Raw genomic sequence first — 26,909 nt, 5'->3', positions numbered from 1 at the left:
AAAGATTCTTCCTGTGTCCACACTAAGCTCCATCTAATGAGGCTAAGCCCCATTCCTAGATCTCCATTTCACCAGAGAAGGACTGGCCAAGCAATATTTCTTTTAGCAACATGCTTTTATGTAGCTTTATTAGAAACAAGCAAAGCATGACAATAAAAAAAAATGGTTTGCTTCTTTTCTATCAGAGTCCATGGGCAAGAAAGCGGTATCTATCCCCTAGGCAGCCCTGTATGAGAGTGGAGGGGAGAATTTATGCTTAGGTCTCCAGGCCTGTTGGAAATGACGGGAGCATTTGTGCTGCTGGTGTAAGATGCCCTACCATATGGGGGTGGGGAAATCTCTGCTTTTGTTCTATACAGGCCCATTTTAATCATTCATCTTGGCAGGTCTACTTCTCACCCAGCACTCCTCTTAACTAACAGCTTGTTCCTATTCTTAGCCTGGTGAGAATATTTGACTTTGTGATGTATTCTGGGAAAATCAGCTAGAGTCCTTGAATGTGCAAATCAGGACGTTCATCTTGAAGGTGCATACATTAGTGTCATGTAATACTACAGCCTTCAAAAGTTGATTTTTCACAAGAAAGTCTAATTTTAAAAGTATTTTCCAGGCATGGTGGCACACAGCTTCAATCCCAACACTTGAGAGGGAGAGGCAGACAAATCTCTAAGGTCACCTGGGTCTACTGAGTGAGTTCCAAGACAACAAGGGCTACATTGAGAGACCCTGTCTCAAAAAAAAAATTCAAAAAGTATTGTATTTATTATGAATATTTATTTTTTGGTGAAAAAAGAAACACCACATTTTTCCTATTACCATAAGAATGTAACCAGATCCAGTTCTACGAACATGAAGGGCATATAGAACATATTGCTCTAGATTCACTTACATGGTCTTTCCTTCTGCTTCCCTATGGTATCTTATATGCTCCGCTGAAGAGCTTGTCACTGATGGAGCCTGAAGCAGGCCATTCTTGGGGGCAAGCCCTTCATTTTCTTGCCAACTATTTGAAGTGTTGGCTGTGCACATCGCGGTTCCTCTCACCCTCATACTTAATGGAGTGATAGAAGAGGAGTATAAGTAATTTCATTAGTGTGAAATTGAAACTCATGGGTTTAGATTCTTTTGATATAGATTAGAATACAATCTAATTTTAATGTTGAAATTGTCCCTCCATAGCTATAAGGGACAAGAGCCCTCCCCCCAGGTATCAGAATTTGCAGATACTCAAGTATGATACATAAAATGGCTTAGTAGTTGCATAAAACCTACAGACATCTTCCTGTGTATTTTAAATCACTACAGATGGTCTACAAATTGTTGTTCTACTGTACTATTCAGGAAATAATAGCAAGGAAAAAAAGTACATATTAAGTACAGATAATATTTTTCCCAGCTGTTCTCAATTTGCAATTGGTTGAGTCCATGGGTACAGAGAACTATTATTGTGTTTCAATATTAATTTCAGCTCAATAAACCAAGACAAAAAATAAAGATATTATGGGATTTAAAACAGGTTAGGACACTCATTGGTACAAACAGCCCTTTGTTGCCCAGACTATTACACATTTCCTAAAAACCCACTGGAAAAAGTCACTAATATGAGTTATCTATGAGGTTAGCATACATGAAGATTTCATACTTGATTCTGCAATTTTGGCATCAAAAACTTTTAAACATTGTCATCTGCTCCTGGAAAATGCTATGGGTAAATGGATTCTAATAACTTCATCTTCATTAATGTACCTTTCCAAAAAGCTATGCTTTGTTCTCAATACCTACAACATGATACACATAGCATTTATTATTATATGAAATCAGCTGAAAAGATCAATCAGTCATGCATGTCTTTGAACAAAAGTACATCTTGGTAGAACTGCTTAGACTGTTTGCTTCAATTTTCAGAACCTCTTTTCCTCCAGCTGAAGTTCTGTTTGCTGTAGTGAGTCCAGACCAATGTTGGATGAATGGTGCCATGGGCTACACATATGTGGCTCTCTGGGGACCTTGAGAATGTAGCAGTCTTTGGTTATCTAACTTCCAAACAGAAACTTTTAGTGGCAGAGCTAGAGGAAGAACTGAAAGACGACAAACTATTTCTCCTGTCTTCCTGCTGCCTTCCCTGCTACATGCCAGACAAAACCAGAACTTGAGTCCACCCAACTTGAAGACCAGGACAAAAGTCCACCCAACATCCAGCTTGTTCTTTGGAAAGCACCAAGAGTAAGAAACTTGGTTCTCTGCGGCTACATTTCTTGAATTCCCACACAGGATTTGATATTTCTTCACCTCCTTCCATGGTCCTTTGTGTCTGCCATCAGCACTAACAGTGCTGTGCATCACCTGTCTCCAACCACAACCACAAATGGATTCCATTCTGGTATCCAAGTGGGTCAATTTGTTCCCTTCCTAAAGGCAAAGTCAGCCTCTCTTTTGCCTAGCACCAAAATAAGGAGGTCTGTATCAGGATTCTTCGGCAACATACCTAGAAACAATGTATCATGAGGAACTTTTGCCAAAAGCTTGTTTCACTCTTACATACTCCCTAGCAGCTAATGTGTGGAATAAACTTCTGGCTTATGCAAATTTCTTAGAAATAAATAAGAAATGGAAGCTACTCCTCTGTATCTCCACCACTGTGGGTTTTAATAACTGCTTTAAAAATAGCTTGTTTTGAGGAGAGCTTTGTTTTTCTCATCGATTCCTCCCATCTGCTAGATTTTGTAATAAAGCCATCATATGCTGTTATGGGGTTAGTAACTGTGTTAATCCATGTACTGCTGTGCTAGCAATGCTTGCTGAGACAGCATGCCTAAGTAAAGGGGTTCCAACCATGAGTACTAAGTGACAATAAGCAATTTAAAAAGGTAAAACATCTGAGAAACACAATCAATTTTAGAATCAATACATATTGCTTAGTTGTATTTTAAAGGATTGCAGGTGTATTTCAAAGGATCAGGCCAAAGCACAGTGTATTTGAAAACACTTATTGCTTAGAAAAATGAAAGGACTCTGCTTTTAATTCCAGCACTCACAAGGTGAGGCAGGTGGATCTCTGTGAGTTTGAGGCCAGCCTGGTTCACAGAGTGAGTTCTAGGCTCCAAATCTGCTGAGAAACCCTGTCTCAGAGAGAGAGAGAGAGAGAGAGAGAGAGAGAGAGAGAGAGAGAGAGAGAGAGAGAGAGAGAGAGAGAGAGAGAGGATCTTAACTACTGATCCATCTCTCCAGCCTCAAGACCCAAATACTATAAAGTAATCCTTCATTACCTGCCCCAGCAAAAAGTTAACTGACTTCTCTCCTTCCTTGGAATACTAGATTATAGAACAGTGTGCGTGCACGTGCCTATGTGCTCATGTGTTGGGAGTAGACAATTGATCCAGAAGAAAAGAGCTCCCTGAAGAGAGGAAGAGAATATTCTTCTGCTTCAAATAACAACTCTCACTATACCTTTCATTCCCACTCTAGAAAGGAAATGAAGACCTCATCTTCCTGACTTCCCAGACCCTCAGTTCCCAGCTCCTACTTTTCCGCCATAGACTATCCTGCCAACACCACATTATTACATCAGCAGACTTTCCTCCCCCATAGTGAGCTAGTGTCTTCATTCCACTGCACTTTCCCATGCGCTAAATGAGAAGGCCCTTTATCCCAGGAGGAGACATCTCAGTGGTAACAACGTGAACTTTAACTGGTGGGAAGGGAGGGAATAGAATAGGACTGAGAAGGACTCAGACCCAGGGCTTCACTCAGACAACACACCAATGTTTATAGAGCTTCTTTGCCATCATTACAACTGTGTCCTTCCTGCTTTGACACCACCAACCACGTCCACTCACTGACTCACACCTGCCCCTGACTTTGTACTTTGTGTCTTTGCTGCCCTTTGTCATCAAGGGAGAAGGAAATTCAGTCTATTAGTTGAGAGATTTGGCCTTGGTTACATATCAAAATGGGCAAAGGGATCTGAGACAGGGTTTCACTGTGCAGCCTTGGCTGTCCTGGAACTCACTCTGTAGACCAGGCTGGCCTCAAACTCACAGAGCTGCCTGCTTCTGCCTCCCAAGTGCTGGGATTAAAGGTGTGCACCACCACCACCCAACTCAAATGCTCTTATGAGGTGGCATTTGTCCATCTGTTTCTCTCCTTGTTGCTGTTATTGAGCTCCTTACAGTAAGTACTGTCTTTCTAGAATGTTATTTACAGACCAGTGTTAGCATACCATACATGCCTGATAAATGCTCTGCCATTTCGAGGTCATGTTAAGATGATGAATGGATGAATAATAGAAGCCTCTGAAGAAGCTTCTATTATTGCTGGGAGAAGTGGAAAAGTCCTGCAGTCTCCAAGCCAGATGCCCAGAAAGGGAAATGCCCCCCCAAGGTGCTGAGTGCACCTCCCAGACCCACAAACACTACAGATACTGAAGCAATGAGCTCACTCTCATCTGAGCAATGCTTCTGTCCACACCACACACAGAATCTAAGACTTCAAAGAGAGCATACAATAGCGTAATGGGCTTAAAATTCACAATCCACAGCACAAGTGGAAATAATTTATTTCCCTATCAAGGAATTCAACTTACCTCTGAAGTCCCTGTTTTCACTGACGGGAGGAAACTCAGTCTTACCACTCTTAAGATAAGTCTTTGCACTCTCAGAATTTTTTATTCGCACTTACAAAATCAGTCTCTTGGAGTAAATACTCAGTTCAGCTCACAACTAACTAAACTACCTGGAGCTCCGTTCAATGTAAGAGCTGTTCAACAGCCTGAATGAGTCTCTTCTCTCCCTCAGGATATATATCTGGATGGAAGAGAAGCACAGAAGGGTCACATCTGGTTGAGTCCCCAAATGCCTCTCTCTGTTCAGCCTAACATTTCATAATTGTCATCTGACTGCAGTAAAAGCCCACCCCACCACCCCTAGGTCAAGTGAAATTTGGAGAGTCAACCTCACAGCCGTCCTTTGGGCTGCCCAACTTAGAACCTGAGCCGTAGTCACTGTGCTCCAAGACAAGACAAGCCCTGTCATCTCTCTCTTCCACTTGCTGGAAATCCGAGTCCCTCTCTCCTGTGATCACCAAGCTGTGATCTTCTCCAATCGCCACACTTCCCTGTATTTAACTTTCTGTTCTACTTGGTGTCTGTGAACACCATCCAGATGAGTGGCTTCTCAGGATCCCAGAGAGAAGAAGAAGATATCTCCCTTGGACTAGCATGTCTAAACTCATCTAGAAGTGTGTCTGCTACAGAGACGAAAGGGAGGAGTCTGGAGCTACATTGGGAGATGCACCAGCAACACAAATACTCTCAGCTCAGCTCTCTTGAATGTTTCCTCTTCTTGTCATCTTGCAAGTTTTGTTTGTTGTTTTGTTTTTGAGATAGGGTCTCACTACATAGCCCTGGCTGGCCTGGCCTAGAACTCTATATATAGACCAGGCCATGTCTCACAGAGATCTGCCTGTATCTGCTACCTAAGTGTTGGGATTAAAGGTGTGCACCACCACACCCCACACCCCACACCTGACCCTGCCAGGTCTTTTCCTCTGGCAGGGAATGGAATCCACATGAGCTCTAACCTCAACCCTGAGCATAGCAGCTAGGGTTTCCTTTGGGGGGGACCCTCACGAGGGTGGTGGGGGGACTTTTTAGTTATTCTCAGCTCCATTCACAGTTCCCCTCTGACTCAGACCCCTCCCTCACGGTGTGTCCTTCTCTTTCCTGTCTGCCATGAGCTGACCTTCTTCGCTCCTCCACGTGTCTCCCTCCTCCATGTTCTACCTCACCTTGGGCCCAGAAACCTTGGGCTGAAACTTCTAAAATCATGAGCCAAAACAAATCTTTCTTCTTTTCCATTTTCTCAGATATTTTGTCATATAACAATTGGCTAACACGGGCAACAGAGTCAGCCTGGCTATTGTGGGTGGAGACCGCTGGCTTTCTTAACTCCCCTGTTAACACAGTCATCAGCTAGTCCCTGACACAGGGGTAAGCCAGACGTGCTGACGTGTTGGGCGATGGCTTGCTTTCCTTTTCACAGACAGCTGCCAGCAGATGGTGACAGAAGGAGGCAGGATACAAAGTTGAGCAGAATTTGATCTTCCTTTTCCATCTTTCCTCTGCTATTCTTCTTCCCTCTTCTGGGACCTGTGCCCTCTAAATTTTCTCTCTCCTGCTGATGCTCTGCTACAGAGGGTCAGTGGTGGAAGGAGGCATCCATGGTAAGCTGGACAAGCAGAAGACAAGTGCTGGATGTCAATGGTGTTAATAGTATGGATGGATCTGACAATGGTATTTGAATGCTGGTATTGAATTATTCCATTCATAATATAACAGTTATAGGCAGGACACATTTTAAGTTTCATTTACAATACTAAAGTATTCTCCATCACCAGACAATTTACAAAATGATAAATAAGCCCAGATTTGGAACATTTGATGATACCCATAGTGCAAATACTCCTGTTCCAAAACACCAATGTAGCATCTCTGAGCACAGTTGTGGAAAGATGTTTCCTGGCACAGCGTGCAGAATGCCACCACACAGACCCAGTACCTGGAAGAGCAGCACGAGTGTGGGAATAGAAAACGCAGTAAACTGACCTAAAAGTGATGGGCTCGAGTAATCACTAGCTTTCCTTTCAATATAATTATTGAATTATAATTTTATATCATTTTATCTTTAATAATGGCTGTCTTTAATAGCCAGCTCATAAAACTTCTAAAATTTCACAACCAGCTATCCTCTTCAAGCCAGCTCCAGCCTACTGAAGATCCTGATGCAACTATAAGGATCCCTTCCTCATCCCAAATTCTAGGGCAGCAGTGGCACTGTGAAGGGAAAGAGTGTGTGGTTGTTTCCCTTGGACCTCATTAATCCCAGGCTGAGGCTGGGCTGCTTTAGTTTTATGGATATGCCCCTGAATTACTCGGACTGCTGTTAGAGTTGAATCATCAACGTCATTAGTCAAACCACGAGCTATGTGGGGACATGGTTCTGAGTTTCAGAGGTCAATAGTTTCATTTACTTTGTTAAATTTCATTCATTAAAATATTCTAGATTCTCCTGGCAAGGAAGATCTATAATGTACATTTAAAAAGTAAGCATTCAAAACAAGCTTAGACATTCCTTAGGAAAAAAGGATTCTATTTTGGGAGTTGGTTGTTCTTGTGTTGTTTTTGTTTTTTGAGACAGAGTTTCATACAGCTAATCTGCCTTGGAACTTGTTAAGGTTTTAAGGAACTAAGGATGACCTTGATTTTTTTTCTTGAATGAATTTTGTATTTTTAAACATTTGTTTATTTTGTGTGTGTGTGAGGGGTGCATGAGTGCATGTGTCCTGGTGTTTTTTGGAACTGCTTGTAGCAGTTGGTTCTCTTCTTCCCCATGTGGGTCCTAAAGATCCAACTCAGGACTTCTGGCTTGGTGGCAAGTGCCTTTACCACTGAGTCATCTTGCTAGCCCTCAAGCTCTTTGTTTTTTTTTTCTCAAACAGATTTATTGCTGATGAAGAAATTGTTGTGGGGTGGGGGTGGGGGGCTGTGGCTGTGGCTTCGGAGAAGTAACATGCCTTTACACCTTCAATCCCAGTAGTCAGGAGGCAGAGGCAGGCAGATCTCTGAATTTGAGCCCAGCCTGGTGTGCAGATCGAGTTCCAGGACAGCCACAGCCACACAGAGAAACTCTGTCTCAAAAAAGAAAGAAGAGAGAGAGAGAGAGAGAGAGAGAGAGAGAGAGAGAGAGAGAGAGAGAGAGAAATGGCTATTCTAAGCTGTCACTTATGTTAAAAAGTAATCTGGACTCTATTCATCAGAATGTTAACAATGATCATAGATGATGAGGTTTTTGCTTTCCTGGTGATTTTCCCAGCTTCCGTATTTGTTTTCAATAAATACATTACACTGCTAATAATAAAAATGAGACAAGTTTTCAGAAACTTAATAATCGAACTGCACTGGTGTTATCTCTTTAAAGGCTAGAAGGGTAAAATAGTAGTTTCAGTAAAAGCCAAGGGAAATAAACATTACTGTTCTCAGTTTCATTTGAAAGGCAGATATCCAGGAATTGGATATGGCTAATTATCAATTTCTTTCCAGATGGAGTGTTTTCCTTTTTTTCTACCATTAGATGGAAAAGCAGAGCATCTCTGGCTGCTTTATTACATTCAGTTGATTCAGATGGAAAATATTCTGAAATAGGTGGAGTTCCGAAGAAGGATGATATATTGGATAATGAAAGAGAAGTTGATATGGAGGTGGTGGGCACAGCTTAGTTCAATCCCTGGCAGATTCACATGTGAATGCACACACACACACACACACACACACACACACACACACACACACACACACACACACAGAGAGAGAGAGAGAGAGAGAGAGAGAGAGAGAGAGAGAGAGAAATAATAAAAATATTAATGGTTTCATGATGTAAGGCTGCAAGTCTGTTCTATTATGGCCCCAGCTGGAAATGGAATTCAGATCTTCTTGTACTATCTATTGCTATATAACATTTTGCCAAGACACAGCTACTTACAAGAAATGTATTATTTCATAGTTTCTAAGGAATGTGAGCCTGATTTTGCTGGACATGTTTGCCTCAAGGTCTGTCACAAAGCTGCCAGCAGGAGTTATGTAAGCATCTGAAGGTTTGACTGAGGAGAAATCGGTATCCAAGCCCCCTTTGTTTAGTAATAATTTTTAGAAGACAGAGCAAACTTAGAAGTTCGTGTCTTATTAGAATGGTGCCCCAGTTTGCTTCGCTCTTGCTGGGATAAAACCCTGATCCAAAGCACCTTGAGGGAATAAGGGATTTATGTGCTTGCAAGTAAGTTCTAGTACATCATTGAGAGTGCCAGGTAGGAATGGGAGCTGACGCAGAGACCACTGAGGGACACAGCTTAGGGCTTGCCTCCCAGGGCTTTGCCAGCTTGCTCTTACACAAATCAGGATCTCCTGCCCAGGGGTGACTGGGACCTGCTGCATCAATTATCCGTTTAAGGAAGGAAAAACAAAAGTCTACAGACATGCCCACCAGCCAGTACATTGGAGGCAATCACTCAGTTGAGGCTCCCTCTTTCCAGGTGACTCCAGTTTATGTCAATTGACAAAAACTAACCAGTGCAGATGAACTGGGGCACTGATTCATGTTAAATGATTGCTCAGGTGGACATGCCAGGCAATGAATCATGGAAGAAGGTATGGAAAGGCTTCCCTTTGGTGAAGTGGAGCAGAGGCTATTGCACAAACAGGCATGGGAGCAGAGGTCAGGATGCCTGAGGCTGCTCTTCCAGTTTTAGAGGCAGATCTAGGGCATGAAGTTCTCTGACTTGGTTCATCCATCACTTTCTATCTCCATTTGTCAAATCCTCTTATTAACTGATAGAACATTCTCTCATTCTCAGTACTCACAGACTTATTTCCCTTTGTGTACACTTACCACCCAGGAAGGAGATGCAGATTTTATTATAAATGAATGTCGGATCTTATCAAATTCATTTTCTGTATCAGTTGATGACGAAGCTATGCGAAGCATCTTCTTTAGCCTGTTGATATGTAATATAATTATATTGATTGATTCATATATAGCACAGATAGATAGTAGCTATTTGGTCATAGTGTATATTTTTTATATGCATTTTTACTGGGCATGCTAGCACTCTGTTGAGAATTTCTGCCTCTAAGTTTATGAGAGATGTTGGTCTCTAGTGTTCTTTTCTGTACTCTGTATGGTTTTGGTATCAGGGTAACACTGGCCCCCCTAAAGTGAGCAGAGACGTATTTCTTCCTTTCAGTTCTGAAAGAGATTGCAGAAAGTTAGTAACAGTTCTGTAAATGTTTGCTGGAGTTTGCCAGTTGAAACCATCTGTGCCTTCTTCCAGAGCATTCCAGTGACCAGTTCTTTAATGGATGCAGGACTATCCTGTTTCATCTCCTCCAAGTCTCATTGGCCCATTGCCTTCTAAAGTTGCTGGATTCCCAAGTATGACAGTGTCTGCAGTGTCCTCTCATTCCTATAATGGCTGCAGGGACTGTGGTAAGACCCTGTTTTGTGACTGACAGTGGTGATTTTGTCTTTTCCACTTGATTTGTCAGGCTTACTAGAGGCATGCTAGCCAGGCTTTTGTGTCATCAATTTCCCTGTAGTTCTTTCTTTCAAAGTCATTGATTCCCGCTTTTGCCTTGATTACTTCTTTATGCTTTCTTTGGGGTTATTTTGTTGTTTTTTTTTTTGTTGTTTTGTTTTGTTTCATCCTTTAGATTCTGAACAGAGAAGTATAGAGGGTTATCTTGAGACTCTCTAAGGTGATCTTTTCTTCTTTTCTTTTAAAAATATTTATATATTTATTTGTGTGGTAGTCCACACATGCCACAGCAATGGAGGGCAGAGGACAGCTTGCAGGAATCAGTGCTCTCCTTCTCCCATGTGGGTCCTGGGGTTCAAACTCGGCTCTTCAGGCTTGGCAGCAGACACCTTTACCTGCTGAGCCATTGAGCGGGCCGTTTTCCTCTTTTCTGACGTAGTCCTTTGTGCTATATGTTTCCCTGGAAGAGCAATATCTTAGCTTTGTTTCTCAAATTTTGATGCTTTTTTTTTTTTTTTTTTTTTTTTTTACATTTCACTCAATTTACGGTTCTGGTTTTTGTTTTTTTTTTAATTTTCTTTGAGACCTCCTCTTTGACAACATTTTGTTTACAAGTGTGTTGTTTAACTTCCCATATTGGGGATTCTTCTTCTGTTGCAGTTTTCTCACTAATTACCTATTCAGTTACTTTTAGATCAGAGGACATATCCTGCATGGTTTGCCTTCTAGCCCTCAAAATAGTCTATCATGGTGCTTGAGAAGATAGAATGCATTCTATTTCTCATTCTATCTGAAATTCTGGGATTTTACAAGGTATGTGCCACCATACCTAGTGATTTTTTTTTTAAAGAGTGAGTCTGTATAGACCAGTGTCTGCCTCTTTATACATGTTCATATAACAGTGATCTCTGACTCAGTGCCTTTGTTATAATACTAAGAGACGTAGACTGCTCGAGTATTCCTGGAAGCCGTTCCTCTGCCACAGTGGTTAACAGTTATTGCGGATAAACATTTGTATCCCAAGCTCAACTTCCCCATGGAGGACCTCAAAATCACTGCAGCCACTCTAAGGACACCCAACACAAAAAGGAACTGTGACAGACAGAAAGTCATACTAAAAAGAGAGTGCTCTCAACCAATTGTGGTTCAGATATGTTACTTTTATAGGTTTCCCCAAAATTTATGAACACACCACTAAGATACCTTCCGTCAACTTTAGGGCCTACACAAATGATGTCCTATGACACTTAACCTTCATTAGTTTCAACAGTTTCATCTGTTCAGCTGATATGTTTCTGACATGTCAACTGAACAGAAAGGGGAGTAAACATCTGTACTTGTTCTTCATTTTGAAGTAGCAGCTTCTGGGATGTCTTTAAAACCTTATTGTTAAAATTTCCTAGCATATACAAAAGTAGTTAAGAGTAATATGAATCATTGTTGTGCTCCTCATTTAGCTTCTAATATTTTAATTTTGTTGCTTTTGGCTGGATGTGTTTATTTCAATACACACACACACACACACACACACACACACACACACTCAGGTTGGGGACCAAATCTTACTTATGACTTCATGTAGGTACCTAATGAAAAAAAAAAAGGTATGAACCCAGAAAACAACAATACTATTTTAACCAAAGGAGAATTATAGGCTATGAAAAAAGATGTGGCCTTTAGACATGGATGGCTATCACAGAGTCACGGAAGAAATGGGATACTTAAAAAATAAGCACACATTCTAACTTGTCCATGATGAGACAGAATAGAGATACCTAAAATACACATTTTCTGGATCTTTATCCTCTGGGCTTTGGTGAAATCTTCCAGCCTTTTTTCTGTTTATTGGTTCCTCTAACCATGTGCTCAGATTTCTTCATATTTAGGTAACACTTTTGAGTATTTGTTAAATATATATAGTGACTTAACTAGGCTACAGAATGCCCACATTGTTGGTACACATCCCCAGTCCCCATTTTATCTATAACAATGTCTCCTGAAAAGATTTGAATTTGAATTGATATACTGGTGTAGACGTGTTTCTGCTCTAGTCCTTGCACATAACTGTTCCTGTTTTGAGTTTTCAGATTCAAGTCAAGACTTACACTCATGAGGCATTTAACTCATAGGCCTTTGGACTCACTGAATTGTATCATTGGCTTTCCTTCTGGCTTGCAGAACACAAATTATGAAACTTCCTGAGCTTCCACAGGCCAATCCTGTAGTGAACACACACACACACACACACACACACACACACACACACACACACACACACACTTCTCCCATTTCTCTAGAGAACTGTGAATAATATACCAGGTGCTGGACACTTTCACTATGTCATGTAATCTTTGAAACAAGTCTGAGGTAGATGTTATCATCCCCATTTCTGAAGGTGAAAAGAGAGGTTCAGGAGGGTAACTTAACTAAGGCTGTAGAGAGAGGACATAGCTATAGCCAAGGACTTCTGGCTGTAGTTCAAATATTCTCCTCATCATCTACCTTTGCATGGATCCTTTAAATTTCAAGGTGCTTTTCCAGTTTACAAAATAGATAAACTTAATGGTAAAAGTTATAGTTTTATCTTCCATCTGAAAAATTCTATCTGAATTCTCTTCCTCTGTTTAGGAAATTGCCCTTCTCACGGAGGAGAACCCACCTCTTGCTATTGGAACCAAAAGTCCATATACTGGACTTCTGTTACTAGTGGATCATCTTCAAACTGTTCCACTAAATATGGCAGTCATATTCACCATATATGACCACTAAGCACTTGAAATGGGGATAGTGCCCATGTTGAAATCATATTTGGACATACTGAGTTAGATAAGATATATAGTTGGGTGGCTAGAGAAGTACTTTAGTGGTTAAGAGCTCATAATGTTCTAGCAGAGTTCAGGGCACCTACTCTGGGCAGCAGACGGCCACCTGTACCTCTTCCAGCTTCCGGGGATCCAGTGACCTCTTCCGACCTCCGGGAGCACTTCACTCACATGCACAGCCCCTTCTCATATGCACATAATTTAAAATCCCTAAAGTACATAGTTAGAATTTCACCTGCTTTTTAAAAATATACTTTTATTAATTCTTTGTGGATTTCATACATGCATACAATGTATTTTGATCATATTCACCCCAACTCCTCCCCCTAACTCTTCAGATCCATCCCAGATCCACTCCATACCCCCAGCAACCTCCAAACTTTGTATCTTTTTGCATTTTTCCTTTTTTAAAATAACACATCAGGTCCAATTTTTCCTGTCTTTATACTCATGGACATGAGGCCATTCACTGGAGCCAAGTTAACCCACTAGGGACTACACGCTAAAGGCAAATTGACTTGCCCTTCTGAAGAAGTCATCAACTGTCAATAACCCTGACCTAGCAGTCAGGGCTCACGAGCTCCTCGCTGATTCAAGCTGGAATATTGACTGGATTGATATTGTGCAGATAATCACAGCCACTATGAGTTCATGAATGCAGCAGTCCTCTTATATCCAGAACACTGTTTTACCCTACTCCTCCACAATCTCTGGCCCTTACAGTCAATCCTTCTGTCCCCTTTCCACAGTGTTCCCTGAGCCTTGGCTTGAGGGTTCACTTGTAATCTTAAAAAACCTTTCTTAATGTGACTCTTAAAAAAAATCTTAAACCAAATATGTAGCTTACCTTATATTTCTGTCGGACAGCTTGAAACTACGCTAATATATGACTGAATTGTGTCTATCATTTGTCCCCATGGAGGATGAAAGCTAGTACTATGAGACAATGTGACCTTCCCTTCCATTTCCCTGGAAATATTGACAGTGATCACTGCTGCATCATGTTTCAGGGACATCAGAAACAGCGTTTATTGTCTAAGCCATGAGGTATTACAGTCTCAGTTTAGGTTTCTACATCTAGCAGTGGCTACAGCAAAGATTTCATGGACCTGTTGTGAACATTGCGGTGATTGTTATGCGTGAAGATCCTATAGGCCCCCCAAGGCCATTTTCCTGTGAAGGCTCTTCATGAAGTTCCCTTCTCTGTCCTAGTTCACAAATCTTTCTTCCTTTCAGCAACAATGGTAAGATGCAAACCACACGTCATCTGCTAGCAATAGCCTCACATCGGCCACACTGCTGGTGATAGCCTCACAGTGAAGTGTCATGTCTTCTCAGCCACACTGTAGAATTCCCCATGGCAAGAGCCCTGTGTTTCACATATTTGGTCTAAGTATCTGTCAGACCCTCTCAGTGACATCATTAAAAGTTTTCATGGCCAAGTGGCTTAATCTCTTTGTATCTGCCCATGTACAAAATGAGGATGGCTACCTCAAGACCAAGGATCTACCATAGCACAATAGACATCTCATGAACTTAAATCTTTCTTTTGCCCACCCCTACAAATGAATTCAATATAATTTCTGCCTACTGCTCCATTCCCCTTGTAAAAAACAATATAATACACCACTAACTACTTAGATTCCAATTTCCACATTCAGTAATTCAACAGACATTTATTGAGTAACCACCCTTGCCAGTCATGGTATTAAAAACAAACATCTTCCCTCTCTTAGGGAGTTCACTGTTTAGTGAGAGATAGTAAGTAAACAATAAATACATAATTTTAAAACATTAACCAGACACTGTGGCACTTGTCTATAATCCTAGCACTTGGGAGGTAGACACAAGATGATCACAATGCATCTGAGGACAGATTGGGGTAGGTGAGGCCCTTTCTCAAAAATAAAATAAAAACTGAAGGGCCAATTCCAGTGGCACAAACCTATAATACCGAGGAAGCTAAAACAGGAGGGTTATCTGTTCAAGGTCAGACTGGGTTAAAGTGGTATCTTGTCTCAAAACAAACAAAGGTGATGATTTTCAAAAACATCCTTTGTGCCATGAAGAAATGACAAGGTACAGTGATGAATCATGCATAGGCAGGAAGGCAGATTTAGTTAGGAAAGGTGACCCAGTGACCTTTCCTGAGGTGGTAATTAAACCAAAACCTGAAGGATAACAAGAAGTTAGACATGTAAAAAACAAATGGAAGTTCCTGTAGCTAGTCAAATCCACGAGTACAAAGGCAGCCAGGAGCCAAGTGTTCGGAGATGTAGATAGAAGGTTCAACAGGTTAGAGAGAGCACTTGGAATTAAGCCCAGCTTCCTACCATGGCCTGGGCCCTTTCAACATTCCCCACTCACACTTTCTAGCACTGTCCTCGCGGTCTACTTTTTCTGCCCCTCTTCCCTCACAAATGCATTCCACCTGAAGCACGTTTTCCTGTCTCTCTGGAAGGCTTTGTCCCAGGATCTTCCTATAGCATCTGGTTAGTCAGTCTTGGGGGTCACATGTCATCTATGGGAAGAGATTGCTCAACACTGTCCCTTAGTGTCCTTTCTCTTTTCTGGTTTGCTCATTTCCTTTTCAGTATCACTGCCGTTGTCTATTCTTTCACAGTAGAGTGTGAATTCCACGAGTTTATATTCCGCATTGCTGTAACCTAGATTCGGGATCAGTATCTGTAAGTGATAGATACCCAAAGGATACTTAACACCTAAAAAAAAAAAAAAATGATGGACAGGTATCACAAGGTAAAGAAAGAGCTGATCGTTGTTTGAGACAAACTGAGAGGGTGTCCAGAATAAGTAGGTTTGGAATTAAAACGGGAGAGGATTGGAGGGGCACCTACAGAATAAAAACTGGTTTTCTGTCTTCTCCATTGGGTTAGGGACTCCCTTACTTAGCGCTAGGATCCATTTTCAATCATTTTTCTGTAATGAGGACCTAGCCCAGGACCTGGCGCTTGGTGAGTGCCTGATATGAACAGATGCTCACAGATAACTGTAGTGTGCGAAGACAAAGCCTACTAATCTGGTTTCAGCTCAGCTGGGAAAGGTGACTCAGGAGCCCGATGCAAAGAACAGAAGGGACTAAAGCAAACACAGCAGAGGCAGGTCATCCGCCGCTGCGGCTGCGCAGTGCAGTCCCTCATTCCCGAACAGCGGGACGCCCGCCCGCCCGCGGCTCCCACCGCGCGTGCGCACTGTACGCTTCCCGCCTCCAACAAGATGGCGGAGGCCCTGTAGCGAGTGGGCGGAGTGTGGCTGCCGGAAACCCGGCTGCTGCCTTGGGGGAGCTTAGGGCCAAGGCCCGGGAGCAGCGGACCGAGGCTGGCGCGATGCTGTTCCCGGGAAGCGCAGTCGGCTACCGCTGAGGAAGGTGGAGCGAGGCGTTGCCTTTCCAGCGCCCCCTATGTACGCCTCCTCGCGCTCGGGGCCGGTCGCCGCTTTGCCCGCCTCCGTGCCACCCGTGACTCTCGGGGCCCGGCGCTCCGGCGGCGGCCGGGACCGAGTCCCGCGGGAGGGGAGGCGCCCGGGCGGCGCCCGTGCTTGCGGCCGCGGAGCGAGCGTCTGGCAGGTGAGTGCGACTGCGCACGCCGGCGACTCCCACCCCGGCGGCGGCGCCCGGACCCCGGCGGCCCGGTCCCCCCGCTCTCCGGTCTGCACGTCCCTGGCCTGCCCCTCTCCGGCCTGCCTCCCCTTCCCACGCCGTGGGCGGGGGTCGTGACTCCCGCTGCCCTCGCACCCTTTCCTCGCTTCGCAGGCAGCCTCGCCCCTGCTAGCAGTCTTCCATTCGCTCTAGATGCGTGGGTCGTCCAGCCCGTTTCGTTCCACTTCAGCTTTCTTGCTTCCCTTTAAAACTTTAGAGCTCTGGGAGAAGACTATCTGAGCCTAGCTTGTGGAGTTACAGGGGAAAGCTTGGCTTGTTGTACAGAGGCCGGTGGGATCCGTTCCCCTTGAGAAGGGAACGAGTCCGGGTAGACTGGGGTGGATTAGGAGTCTGGCTCTTGCCTAGTGGAATCTGCGATGGCAAAATGATTGTTCGCTTCTAAAATCATTAATCTCTTTCGGCATAGTCTTTGGCCTCAGCTTTTGAGAGGGAGGCGTGAGTTTTGTGAAGCATTCGGTTTTGTAAATCCATTGAAAGAACTGGGGAGTGTTAGATTCCTTTAAACAAACCAACAAACAAAAAAAGACCTTGTAAGTGCAAGTGCAAGATAATGCATAATGGCACAAGAAAGGATAAGTGCTTTATACTTTCTGTAGTTAGTAGCCCAAAGTGCACGTTGAAGCTTTAGAATTCCCAATGTGCAAGCCCTTTGTTTTTGTTTTTTAAGAAAGAGCTGCTCAAGTTTCTTGTATTCTCAGTACTAATGCTTAACAACGCTTAAAGTTCTTGATAGTCTCTATAACGCGGCCCCTCAAGGGTAATGCAAAACTGTCCTGGGTAACTTAGGGACCTTGCCAAAGTTTGCAAGTGCAAACTGCCCCATCAGATAGGCAGTGGAGGAAGTTGTCGGGTTGTCTGTTTCCTCTATTCCATTACTTCTTTTTGTCAAGAGCCCCAAAGTGGGATTAAAAATACTTATACTTTGCCCTTCAAGATTGCAAAAGAGTGGGGGCTTTGAAAACTGGTTTAGAAAGCTGGGGCTTTAGCTCAGTGGTAAAGTGCTTGTAAGACCGACTCCATGTTCATTCTCCAGGACTGTTAAAAAAAAATATGCATTAAAGTTTTAGAATAGGATTGCCCCAGTCGTACATCTCATTTGCTTGTTGGTAGCCTTCACTCTTCCGCCACTAACGACCGAATGCTCATAGGTCTTGTATGTCACTTCTATGCTTTCATTTCCATTTGAAGGGACAAGAAGGAAGCTGGGGCTCTAAACTCCAGTGGCTAAGAAAATCTCAGCTGTGTGAGGCATACTGCCTCTATTTCCCAGGTCCCCCCCCCATATTATCTTATTTGCTCATATTTCAGAGAAAGAAATATGTCTTTTCAAGAGCAATCCCCTCCCGATGAGCCCATGATCAGCCCCTTCCCATCTCTTTATTCAGAACTATCCATTATTTCTATTTGGAGGCCTCTTTCAGTCACTCCCTCTCTCTCCTATATGCATGTTTGTGTTTTCCCATGAGCTGCCAGATACAACTCTAGAGGGCCATTTTGAATTCCAGATTTTCCTTCAGAATTCTTTCATCCAAGGACTCTGATGTAGCTAGATAAACCCTTCAGTCTTGGTTTTTACTTGTGTTAAAACTGTTTAGCAGTGGGTGTGGTCATATTACCACTTAGACTATTCTGTGTCTGTAAAGTAGGATGTAATGCTTACCTTGCATGATGGACATTAAGGGAGTTAATACGTCCATCTAAGTGTTTGGCACATTTTCATCTTCATTATGAAGTCACCATGAAATGGAAGTCCCTTACCATTTCACTGTTGCTGTGGGGCCCGTCAAGATGAGGCACCAGGTAAAGGCACTTTGCCTTGGAACCTAACAACTGAGTTAGATCCCCTGGACCCACATGGCTGAAGGAGAGAACCAACTCTTGCAGTTTGTCTTCTGACCTACATCACACAGAGACACACAATACCTTTCAAAAAAAATCACCAGAGAATACCAAGCACCAAATCTAATGGCAGTGTGATCATCTTTGGTGTCCGTAGGCAATTTGCAAATTATATAATACTCTGTAGTAATAAACGACGTATTCTTGGTGTTCTACACTGTATTTCCTGGTTTCCTGATCCATTGAAAGGCTCTTCAAATGGCCTGCCCTTTCTCAACTTTGTTCTTCCCTTCTTCCTGATATCAGCTAGGTTGCAAATAGGATTTGCAAACAAAGGTAATGCATTTGGCTCTTGTAATTGGTAGTTTCGTACTTAGAAATGGCAGGAAGTGTGGCTTGTTTAAAGATCATATAATCAGTGCTAAAAGTCCATTTTTCTTCTGTTTTCTCAACATTGTCCTCCTGTTTGAGTTCTTTGCTCAAACTTGCTTCTCTCCTAGTAAGACAGCTATTAACGTTGTTCATGTTACTGTCTTCGTTGACTGCCAAAGGAAGGAAGAAGGCTTCTCTTCTAGCCTTTCCTTGGAGTCCCCAGCTCTTCTGTGATTGAACAAAACAAAAGATTGTGCAGTTAAGTCTGGAGGAGTATCTTTTTGTCTGGGGGTGGTAGGTAGGAGTGAATCCTATCTAAAAATAAGGACTGTAGCACAACATGGGTATGTATGTGAAATGGGTCCTAGAAAACCATCTAGTGCCCTCAAGGCTTAGTATGTTTGGTGTATTTTCTTGGTGATCACGTACATTTTTTCTTGATGATATAAATAATTTTTGTGGGGGTAGTTCTGATTTCTGGAACTCTGCTTCCCATTTCCATGGTTTACTGTGTAATCCTACCTTAGATGTGCTGCCAAAATTCACATGACAACAATCAGTTTAGTCTGCATCCACCTACATATGTGCTTGTATGTTTATATTCTCTTCCTCCTAATTCCTCTGTCAGTCACCCAGTGTTGAACCTTATAGTCATATTGCCCTTGTAGTTTTCAGATCTCAAACATGTGTAAGTTATGCTCCAAGTTGCAGAATACTGAACTGGCTGACTTAATCGGTATCTCACATAAAAAGATAGTCGAGTTAGAGGATTTCGTGGTTAGCTAGTCAGTTAAGATACATAGTGAGGTTTTCGGGGATCATCTCTATAATTGACTAGTCTTAGTGTGCTGTCTCAGTTAGGGTTTCTATAGCTGTGAAGAGACGACATGATCATCTCAACTCTTATAAAGGAAAGAACATTTAATTAGGGTGGCCTGCTTACAGTTCAGAGGTTCAGTCCAGTATCATCATGGTGGGGAATATGGCGGTGTGCAGGCAGACATACTGGAGAAGGAGCTGAGAGTCCTACGTCTTGCAGGTAACAGGAAATGGTCTGAGTATCACACTGAACCAAGCTTGAGCAAAAGAGATGTCAAAGCCCACCCTTACAGTGACACACTTCCTCCAACAGTGCCACTCCCTTTGGGGGCCATTTTCTTTCAAACCACCAAATGTACTAATGTAGCACAATTTCTAATAGGTCTTAATAATAGAACCCAGAGTCAGATATTGGATCAGGGAAGCAATGCAGCCAGCCACTAGCTCTTACCTATACCTCAGACCAAAGGGCCAATCCTGTCTTCAGACTGCCTCTTCAGACTGTTTCACACTGACTGCTGCTCAGTCTCGTCTCCTCCCACCTTAATATTCCTCTCTCCACCCAGTCATATCACTTCTGTCTCCACCTCCCTAGTGCTGGGATTAAAGGCATGTGACCCCAAGTGCTGAGATCGCCTTTGTGTGAGCTCTTTCTCTTTTAGACAGATTCAATCTCATGTAGCCCATGTGGCCTTGGACTCACAGAGATCAATCTGCCTGTCTCCTGAGTGCTGGGATTAAAGGCATGCACGACCACTGCCTGTCTTCTGTGGCTAACTGGTGTGGCTAGCTCTGTGCTCTAATCCTCAGGCAAGCTTTGTTTGTTAGATCATAAAACTTCATCGCATACTAACTTTTGAACATATGCATATCCCACCATGGTGGTACATGGCTCTCTTTTCTCCAAGTACTGTAGCTACCAAAGATAAGTATGTCCTCTTATCTCTTAATTAGGCAAGTAAACCTTTCACAAAAGGTCTGTATCAATCAGGTGTCTATCCTAATGATAATATTTGGAAAACCCATTTGTGGTATTTAAGTATAAGAAGAGGCTGAAGAGAAAGTGACATATGGTGTCAGTGACATATTTCTACAGCATTTTTTTTTAAAGATTTTATGTATTTATTATGTGTATGCAGTCTTCTGCCTGCATGCCAGCAGAGGGCACCAGATTTCATTCAAGGTGGTTGTGAGCCACCATGTAGTTGCTGGGAACTGAACTCAGGACCTCTGGAAGAACAGTCAGTGCTCTTAACTGCTGAGCCATCTCTCCAGCCCTTCTACAGTGTTTTATGGAGAAGTATGTTTTACAAAGGGAATTCAGATAACAGTAGCCAGCATAAAGCACTGTCTACCTAGGCATTGTCATAAACCATACATAGCTTTTTGCCAAACATTTTGATAACCATAAGTAACTATCTAAAGTAGTTTCTTATGTGAAATTTGTAAGGTTTGAATGGTAGATGAGAATATTGGATTCTTTTAAAGTTGGTATGATATTAAATACATTTAAGCATACCTGTTGTAGCCTCTGTCTGAACCAGATAGAAACAATTATTATGAATGGGAGAACGAGCTGTGGCCGCCACCGCAGGTAGAGGCTGTCAGATAGAAACAATTATTATGAAACAGATTTGTAGTTACTTTTCAGGGAAGCATTCAGAAGTACAGGGGAACATTTTTGGTTGTCACACTAAGTAGCCTGTGATGTTTGGAGTGATTTCTCAAAACAAAGAGTCATACCTTAAAATGCACTATACATGCATTGCCTTTTAGAATTCACAATGATCCATTTTATAGTCTTATATTGTAAATAACAGGACAACAATTAAAGCTGCCTTTAAAAAGACAATGATAAGATCTTGTGTTGAATGTTAGCTTAGGCTAACATGAAAGGAAGGCTCAGTTGCTCTGATTTGTTGTGCTCTCTCATTTTCCTTAATTCTGGTTTCATTCCTAGATCTGCCTGATGGTAGGAAATTACTGTAGCACTTTCAGACTTAATGCCCACATTTCACATACAAAATAAAGTGAAGCATCATGTTTATATTTGATGTTGTATTTGTCAGTATCATCACTCCTGGCCTTCCCTAAGCACCTGTTCCGACAAGGTTTATTAACTTTTCTGTCTTGGTACAACTTTGAAGACTGTGTCTCCATTGTGTATCATACTCTGTTTTTTTCTGTCTTAGGCTGTATTCTTCCTAATTACTTTAATGTTCTTAAATTCTAAATGTTTAGTTTAAAATGTAGTTTAGTGGTTTGACTATATGTATAATGATTTTGTACTTAGCTCAGAAAGACAGGTTGTGGGAAAAGCAGAGAGATGGAAGGTTCTGACTCCATATTCCTTCAACAGCTGTTTTTTAGTCCTATTATGTATATTGTACATGCCACCAAACAGGTATATGATGTTCTTGTAATTCATAAAATATGGATTTTTTGTAAGTCTTTCTGAGTTCTACTAGTGGCTTTGTCATTTTAGTCATCCCATAGAACCAAGGGAGATTTGTTTTTGGGCCTTCCGTGGATGGCCAAGACTAACATAAATAGGATAGTATTTGTATATAATCTCTGCACATCTTCCCAAATACTTTAAATCATCTTTAGATTACTAAAGCACAGGTTTAACATCCCTAGACACAAACAGCTGAAACCTAAAAAGCTCTAAAATATTAATTTTTTGAGCATCAACTTGACACAGGTGGAAAATTCCACTTACAACCTCATCTGACAGGTCACAGTTGAAATGTGAGCACATTAAAAATATATGTACTACCTCAGGTTAGATGAATAAGGTGTCTGTGTATGCAACATAAATGATTTTTTTTTTCGTTTTTCGAGACAGGGTTACTCTGTGTAGCTTTGGAGCCTATCCTGGCACTCACTCTGGAGACCAGGCTGGCCTTGAACTCACAGAGATCCAGCTGCCTCTACCTCCCAAGTGAACATAAATGAATTTTATGTTTTGGTTTTCTTATCATCCCTAGGATAGCTCGTGCATGTGCAAATATCCGGAAATCTAAATATTTTTTAATCTAAGACATTTTGGATATGATATGTATGTGTACCCAATGCAGTGTAAATGGTAATTAAACTGTGCTGTTTAGATAATACTGACAAGAAAGGCCATATGTGTTCAGTACAAATACAAGGTCTCTTTCCAATTGTTTTTAATCCACTGTCAGTTAAATCCAAAATTGCAGAACGTGTGAAATGTACAGCTCACTGTGTTTTCTCAGTCAGCAAATCTAAACATAAATGCCATTCATTTAACAAGTGTTTTAGGTAGAGTTCTTGTCTGTGCAGGGCCCTGGGTTTGACTTCCAGTACCTCACAAAACAAAGCAAACAAAAACCCAACTGTTTTTGAAGGCCCACTGTGTAAGCAGGTGACAAGAATGGAGAATCAAGTAGCCTGTGCTCTTTCTGAGCTTACATTTATTAGAGGATATCTCCAACAGTGTACATCTATGCCCGGGTCATGTTAGGCTTTGAAGTAAATAAAATGGGTTTGGGCAATAAAGCTCTAGATAGAGTGGGAAGGGACCTGAATGAATGAAGTGTGGTAAAAATCATGAAAGGATCTGCTTGAGTGAAATGGTCTGTATTGTCCTTGGTCAGGATTTCAAATCAACATTATACCAACTCTGTAAAATAAATTGACCCTCATTTCTGCTCAGAAATACTTTATACACCATCAGCTGGAATTTCTCTCTCTCTCTCCCTCTCCCTCTCTCTCTCTCTCTCTGTGTGTGTGTGTGTCTGTCTGTCTGTCTGTCTGTCTGTCTGTCTGTGTGTCTCTGTCTCTCTCTGTGTGTCTGTGTCTGTGTGTCTCTCTCTCTCTCTCTCTCTCTCTCTCTCTCTCTCTCTCTCTCTCTCTCTCTCTCTCTCAGGTTTCTCTCAGGTTTCTCTCTAGCTTTGGAGTTTGTCCTGGTACTTGCTCTGTAGACCAGGCTGGCCTTGAACTAACAGAGATCCACCTGCCTCTGCTTCTCAGGTGCTGGGATTAAAAGGCGTGTGCCACCGCACCTGGCTGACTCCATGGTTCTAATATTTCCTTTCAAAATAATTTTGTTATATTCCTTTTAAGGAAGAAAAACTTTTAAACCTTATCTTCTGCTTTATTATGTGATTAAACTTTGGGCTTCATGCATGTATGGATCAGTTCTTACCAGTCCCACACATTTGTCAGCCAAAGGTCCTTCAAATACCACCTTTGCTTCAGTATTCTCCTTTGTCCTTAATACGATTGTACATTAATATGTGGAGATCTTCCTGCCTCTTGTGTGCCCTGTCCCTTCATATTTTGTCTTAAATGTTTTATTCTGGACATTTTTATCCTCAAAGTTCCTATTTTTTCACCCATATCTAATTTGATTACTCATCCAGTAAGTGCTTACTTTAGGTTATTTTACAGTCCCAATGTTTTTCAAATCTGTATAACTTTTTATAGTTTGCAGTTCTATGCTATCTATCTATCATCTGTGTAAGTTTGACTGCTAACCTCCAATAATTAGGAAATTATAATCTGTTAACTCCATTGTTTGTAAATCTCTGTGGATCTTTTGGAGAAATAATTTGATGTATAACTTTTTTGCAAAGATTTTTATTTGGTATTATCAAGAGTCTGGGGCTTTAAAACCACCTTAATCAAATTTCACATTGTTAACTCTGCTGAATTACCTGAATGGCTGCTTTATGTGTGACCAGAGTTGATGATTTCTGTTAGGATTTGAATGTGTTAAAGGCATGGTCTAATGTGAGATGTTTAGAATTGGTGTTGTCCCCTCAGAGGTCACTTTGCTTTTTGGGTCATGAGATGAGCCACTTGCTTTGACAGTACATCATTTGTACCACTCCCCAGAGTCCCAAAGTGATGGGGCCACTTTGTGGGAGGTTGGGGAGGTTGTGTGCAATCTCTTTGTGTTAGTTACTCAAATGTTTTGTTGGAATGACAAACACAATATGGTCTCATAGTTCTTTCTCATTCTTACAATGGAGGGTCCTTGAAAACCACAGCAGAAAGCTAAAGAGGTTTTCACTATAGTTGCCACCTTTGTCTGGGACTCTTCTTTGGCTCACAGTCTTGAAGAGCAGGCTGCATTAAATGTTTATTCTTCTCCTTATAAACTCACAAAAAGCAAAAGTTGAGATCAGTTTCTGAGTTCTAATTTCCAATGGGTTTGAATTGTTTCTTGTCTTGTTGATAGTTATTTAATGTTTTAAAGGTTATTTTAATATCTCAATTTTAAAATTATTTTGAGAGGGATAGTTGGTTTGAATTGCCTGATTCACTGTCTCTACAAGATGTCTAGACATTTGACAAATTGTGCAAAAAAGACTAAACATTCCTGTGTTAATCTTACTCATTTCTCTGTGTTAATGCCTCTTTGTGGCATCAATGAGAGACCTGAGAAACATAAATAACATGTGGTTGTTTTCTTAGTACCCGGACATGTTTGTTTGTTTCTTAAGACAGTGTCTCTGTATAGCCCTGGCTGCCTCTAACTCATAGAGATCCACTTGCCTCTGGGATTAGAGGTCTGAGCCACACCCACCCTCTCTGCTGTAAAATGTATTATTTGCCAGGCTAGTTCCTGTTACCTGTGCAGAGCCCCAAGGAAGGGAGGCAGGATATTGTATTTGATTATATGTCATTGGAGCAGAAGTTGACTGTTCCACCTGGTAGGACATAATGTGAACATTATAAAGTAAGATTTTACAAGATTGGAAAGGACATGAACTGGGTTGACAAGTGTCTACAAACAAATTGTTCTTTAATATTTTTGCTAGAAGTTGAGTTTATTTTTAGTAATTAATGTGAAAACTCTTATGCTATGTAGATGTTGTGATTTTAAAAATTACATGTATTTTTCTTGGAGTGTGAGTGTACACCTTTGTCACAATATGTATGTGGTGGTCCAAGGACTGTCTGGGAGCATCAGTTCTCTCCTCCCACCATGTGTGTCCCTGGGATCAAACTCAAGTTGTGGGGCTTGGATGTAAGAACCCACTAAGGCATCTTGACAGCCGGGGAATTTTTCCCCCCAGGGATAAAAATAGGAGTTTTAAATCTTACACATCTATAAAAATGCATAATTTGTATTTGAAATCTGAATTTATTTAATTAAAAATGGAAATCAGACTTTCAGTTTAGAAAATTCTAGGGTTTACATTGGTGGGCAGCCTTCCTTGTTTAGAAGGCTGTGTTGGAAATTTAGAATAACATTCATATTTTGTAGTTATTTGACTTGATAGTGATCACAACTGTTAGCATGAGATGCCATCCATCTCTGCAATTAAATTGATGCATCAAAAAATACAAAAGCGGCTGGGTGGTGGTGGTGCATGCCTTTAATCACACTTGGGAGGCAGAGGCAGGCGGATCTCAGTGAATTTGAGGCCAGCCTGGTCTCCAGAGCGAGTGCCAGGACAGCCAGGACTGTTACACAGAGAACCCCTGTCTCTAAAAAACAAAAACAAAACAAAATAGAAAATTAAAAAAAAGTAGCCCTCTTGGAAGGAAGCCTATAATTTCTGAATTTTGCTTGATTCTTTTTCTTCTCTGACAAATGAATATACTTAACTTGAAGATCCATGCTGATTATGGTGCCTTTGCCTTCTTCTTGTTTTGGATTTGCTCACTTGCCTTCAAAACACTGGATGATAACATAAGAATTTTGGAATCAGAAGAGACTCTGCAAGCATGGGATTGCTCTTGTGCTCTGCCATCTTACCTACCTATTCTGCCTTGTACTACTTCCTAGGTACAGCCAAGATGATGACTTATCAGTGTCTTTTAAGACCTATTCAATGGTTAATGCACCTTGATTACTTATAGCTTTTGTTGCCAGTTAATTTTTAGACTTCATGAATTAATGAGTGTATTTAATCTCTTAAAGTTTGCTACCTGACTGAATTCAGGTATGAATCAGTCTCAGCCTTCAGTCTTGGCAGCTGTTAATTTCCATGCCATTCCTGGGCCTGGCCTGTCACACAGATTGAGTATTCTTTATCCAAAATGCTTGAGACTAGAAGTATTTTGGATTTTTGTGTTTCTTAGATTTTGCAGTATTTGTATATACATAGCTCCAAACATGAATTAGTTTATATTTGTCATATACCTCAAGATGTATATATGTACATACACATATATTCTTCTGGTGTGCTGGGACCAGACCCAGGGGCTGGTGCCATGTTAAGCACACACTGATCTTTTTTTTCTTTTTTTTTTTTTTTGTACATCAGCACATGAGTTTGTATTTTGACTGTGGCCTGTTACATGAGACTGAGTAT

At 41.6% G+C, this 26,909-nt stretch overlaps 1 protein-coding gene across 8 annotated transcripts in view; it reads left to right on the top strand.

Annotated features, from left to right (window-relative positions):
* Window positions 1-16,122: 16,122 nt before the first annotated feature.
* Apc (APC regulator of WNT signaling pathway) overlaps window positions 16,123-26,909 on the top strand; it is a 104,061-nt gene continuing 93,274 nt past the window's right edge. For all 8 annotated transcript variants that reach the window (XM_035440207.1, XM_035440206.1, XM_035440208.1 and 5 more), the window contains exon 1: window positions 16,123-16,488. The gene's annotated coding sequence lies outside the window, so the exon portion shown is untranslated. The remainder of the gene's footprint in view (window positions 16,489-26,909) is intronic.

Source organism: Cricetulus griseus, chromosome 2 (assembly GCF_003668045.3).
Source record: "Cricetulus griseus strain 17A/GY chromosome 2, alternate assembly CriGri-PICRH-1.0, whole genome shotgun sequence".
Classification (NCBI taxonomy): Eukaryota; Metazoa; Chordata; class Mammalia; order Rodentia; family Cricetidae; genus Cricetulus; species Cricetulus griseus.
This window is presented reverse-complemented; position numbering and strand designations above follow the sequence as displayed.